Here is a 4,471-nt window from a genome sequence, read left to right on the forward strand (position 1 = left end):
GGGATTTTCCAGGTCCCCGAGGGGGAAAACAAAATCAATGGGAGTTACATGTCTAACTGCCACTTGTGCCTGTGAAAGTCTGCCCCTTATCTACCTATATGTATATAGGGTACAGTTTTCAGAATAACCTAAGTGACGTGGACACTTGAGAGCAAACGTTTCACTGGCTTTTGAAGAGACGTAAGCTCCTAAGGCCCAGATGCTGAAGGATGTCCAGACTCCTCTCTGCAGCCAATCTGGGTTCTCAGGCCAAAATGGAACTGAAGACCATGTGTCATTTAGGTGGTCCTGGAAGCACTACCCTCTATCCATTCTTCAGGGTGTTGATCTCAGGTCATGTGCGAGCCTGCATTCTTACCTACGATGCTTTATTACTACATTCCTCTGTTGAGCAATACTTGGAAGAAGAGGTGAAGGTCGAGATTTGCAGAACAGGCTATAGTGACCCCAGTGGCTCACATCTGGAGTGCCCAACTTGAGAGAGAGACACCTCGCTGGGGCCCAATCCGTAGGTCCCCTCTAAACTCTGAACATCCAGATTCATGTATTATTACACACCCGGAACCACTGGTCACTTCCAAACTAAGATCCCAGCCTGAGACCTAGACTACTCTCACAAAAGAAAATCCTAGGTGAACCGTTCATCCAATAGCTTGTTTTTTCTGCTCATGCCTGTTCCCAATGAATGAAACACATCCCTGTGCATCACCTAAGCCCTATTTTGAGGAGTTACACTGGCATACAGCTGAAGTAACACACTAGTAAATCAGGGCCTGAAGAAGGTGGCTACAGCCTAGAGAGTATCAAGAACTGTGACGTGTCTGGAAGCTAATAAGAGCAGAACTTGACGATTAGAGCGGCCCATTTCCGATGCTCTTGTGTGAGGATCTGGAAAGAGTCTCTCACTCATTGTACTTGTGCATTATGAATGTGTCCATCTGCAGAGATCTAATGTACACATATGTCCTGAATATTGTCCTAAGGTTGCAAGCTTCAAAAATGAGCAGAAAACATTCCCGAGAAGTGAGAATAATACAGATGTCTGTATCTGAAAAATTGGTTCAAATAAAGTCTCTCACTTATAGATACGTGTAGTTGTGTGCAGTTATTTGCTCCTGGAATAGAAGTTTCTCCCTTGTATTGTGTCAGTGCTTTTACAAAATAACCTCATTCCTTTGTCCCTTGACCTTCTCATTCAAGTCCTATTACTGTGGGAAGAAATAGTTTCCACTTAAAAGTCCCATTACTGTAGAAAGAAATACTTTTCACTTATTCTGTCTGGGTGAAAAGCTATGTTAGAAAGAAAAGGTGAAGTGAAACACTGGGTATGTTTTTACTGTTGTTAAATATCCACTGAGACAGAAGACACAGGCCTGACGTGGTCTCTCAGTGCAAAGGTAATAGGTATTTATGTCATAAGTAACACTCATCACCACAGACACTCTTGGCCCAGGAAAGACTGAACCAGGGAAAGCTGTGCTTTGGCACCATGTATCTGCTAAATATCCACAGCAAGATGCCGGGATGTTCCAAGGAAGGGAATCTGCTTGGGTGTAGAAATGGTGAGTGGGTCCCCATTCAGTAAAGCACTCAGCTTCTTTAAGGAAAAACACCTTGTGCAAGTGTATCTAAAGGTGTCCAATTCCTCACTGGGTTTGAAGCTTCAGTAGTTCCCTTGGGAACTCCAGAAATATTTGAGATAGGAATATATATTTCAGCACCTAAGAAATCCCACCATTTCCCTCAGTATCAATTTGATGCCGAACTGCAATGAAATACAAACAGAGCAGCAATTGCTGCCCAAGCTGTGCTAGGCTGCTGACTTAACGCTGTGCTGGATCTACCAGCAGCTCAAGAGCTGAGCTGAAATCAAGCCATTTTATCACATCTATTCATCCCAGGAAGCTTTGCAACCACTATTTAGCAATCACTTGCCACTCGTTTCTGAAATGCAGCAGCTGGCTTAGCAAGGGCCCAGGAAAATTCCTGATGAGGCTCCAAGGAGCTGCTTGGGAAACAGAGCAGACCCCGGCACCTCGCACGGGCTGTGGACAAAGTGCCAATTTACAAATGAAAATGACACAATTAGATGGCTGTATTCTTGCGTGCAATCATCAGTTGCCCCGTGGCTCCTCCAGAAGAGGCGTGGACTCCAGCTTGTGTGCAAACAAGGAGTTAGCATTCAAAAATCAAGTGGTTTCAATTAGCTGCGTTGCTGGATTGCAGGGCTCAAACCCTGGCAGGCTGGCGGTGCTTCAATGGGGCAGAGCACCTGTAAAGGGACCAGCCAGGGGCCTCCCTCCTAGTACATGGCTGTGTTGGGGTAGCCATGCTGTCTTGTGCTCATCTCCTATGCAGCAAACGGGGGCCAGAAGGCTGGATAGTTGTCCCATGGCATGCTGAAACACCCAGCCCAACGTAAATCTCTGCCAAGGCTTTCTAAGCAGGCACAGAACCAAGCTCCTGGTGCGTGACTTCCAGTGTCATGCTCCTGCCACTGTGAGCTGGGAATACACTGGGTTGTACAAAATGAGCTTGGGAATACACTGGGTTGTACAAAATGAGCTGGGAATACACTGGGCTGTACAAAATGACCCGTGGCTCACCCTGGGTTTCTGCCCCTCCATCACCTCTGTGCCCACGTGAACTCCCTTCAGATTGCTGCTCGCACCCATGGGCTGCTCTGATGACTGGTCGCTCCGTGAGACCTGGGTGATGTGCTGCTGATTCCCATGGTGGTCCCTTGGCTTAGCCCACACTGAGCTGCGGGAGGCCCCCTCTCCTTGGGGAAAACACAATGGGAACTTCAGGTTTCCCTGGTTTTTGACAGCGGACTTGCCAGCTTCCCTGCTCTGCTGGGGTCGCCGGAAGAAGACCAGTGTTTCTCATGCCCTCACTCAAATTTCTAAGCCTGCTATCCATCGTCCAGCATGAAGCACCCTGTAATAGGCATTGACGGTCTCCTAATCTCCTACACTTTGCCCTGTTTTACCGCTGTATGCAGAGCTGGCATCCAGTCTGACAGGGGCTGCTGCCCTCTGAAGATGAGCAGAAAAAGCCAGACAAAGGAAATGACACACTTCTGTACCTGAGATCCCTTTTGTTTGTTAAAAATGAAATTATTTTTTCTCCATGTAGAGCCCCTTTTGTTTAATAAAGGGGAAATAAATTTCATTTAGCTCAGCACGGAATGGTGAATATGAGTAATAAGGGAGGCAAAGAAGAAAAAGCCCATTTCTCCCAAAGGAGCACTGCTGACTGTAGCTAGGAGGTAGTGGCTTGTACAAGGGAGTGCCATAGCTGCAGAAACAGGCTTGGGATACTTCAGCGTCTGTAAACGCACCAGCCTACAACACAGACTACAAGCTGGGTACAGGTAGAAAGGTGCTGCTTGGTCCTTAATTTAATTATGGTAGCTGATTAAGCAAGTTATGAGCAAAATGTAATTAGCACTTTGGGAGCAATGGGAGGATGCTAAGCCAACATGATCTGTGGTGGGAGAGAGGAGGGGTGGTACAGGTCGTCACTGGCTAGATAACAAGGATGGGTTAATTGGGGTGAACTGAAAACTGCTGGTGAGGTCTCTCTACTGAGCCCATGGCTATGGGGGGTTTGTCTTGAGACAGTCTGAAGGATTTTGTGGCCATCTTCAGAACCCTGACCCAGGGGGGTAGAAAACCAGTTCCTCTCATTAGAGATATGTCTAATGGAGAAGGTTCAATTTCCCTCCCCCTACCTGTGTGCCCATCCTTGGCCATTTATCTACCCACAGTCAGTCTGTGGTTTAAGTTTCAATGAGCCTCATTCAACTTCTGCTTGTGCTCAAGTTTAAGTGCAGGGATGAATTCGGTGCTGGTGCTGTGGGGCGGAATCTTCTTCCTTGCGTCTGCCCAGGGTCTGAGGCTTTCCTTCTGTGGTCTTTTTCATTTTGAGACAGACCTGAATGACTTAGGAGCAACACAGCCAAAGCTAAGAAACTGCCAGATTTAATGGTGGCCTAAGCGGGTGCTGGCGTCTAACAGCGGAGACGCTGATGGCTTTGGATGTGGAAGCCATGGAGAAGACGTCCATGAGGAGCAGCCTTGTGAGAGGTGATACAGAAGCCCACTTACAGACCAAAAGACAGTTACTGATTGAACACCAGCACCCAGTGAAGGGTTGAGCAGTTTCTGAGCACTGGCACTTCGGCTTCCTGACCAAAAGAAGAGCAAAGAGAGAGGAGACCCAAGGCATGGGTTGCCACCCACAGCCTCCTCTCCATGCACGACAGTCAAACCTAGTGCCAGACACCCCACAGGGCATGTCTGGGAGTCGGGGCTGGGAGAGCAGGGTGTCATACAGAGCACATAGAGACCTCACACAGGGACTGGTCCCCAGGAAAAAGCTGTAGATGCAGGGGCATCACCACCCTGCCTCACGTCCAAGGGGAGGGTGAGGAAGGTGCACACACAGGCTGCGGTGGGAGGCTGGC

Source organism: Nestor notabilis, unplaced genomic scaffold (genome assembly GCF_000696875.1).
Source record: "Nestor notabilis isolate BGI_N333 unplaced genomic scaffold, ASM69687v1 scaffold12430, whole genome shotgun sequence".
Lineage (NCBI taxonomy): Eukaryota > Metazoa > Chordata > Aves > Psittaciformes > Psittacidae > Nestor > Nestor notabilis.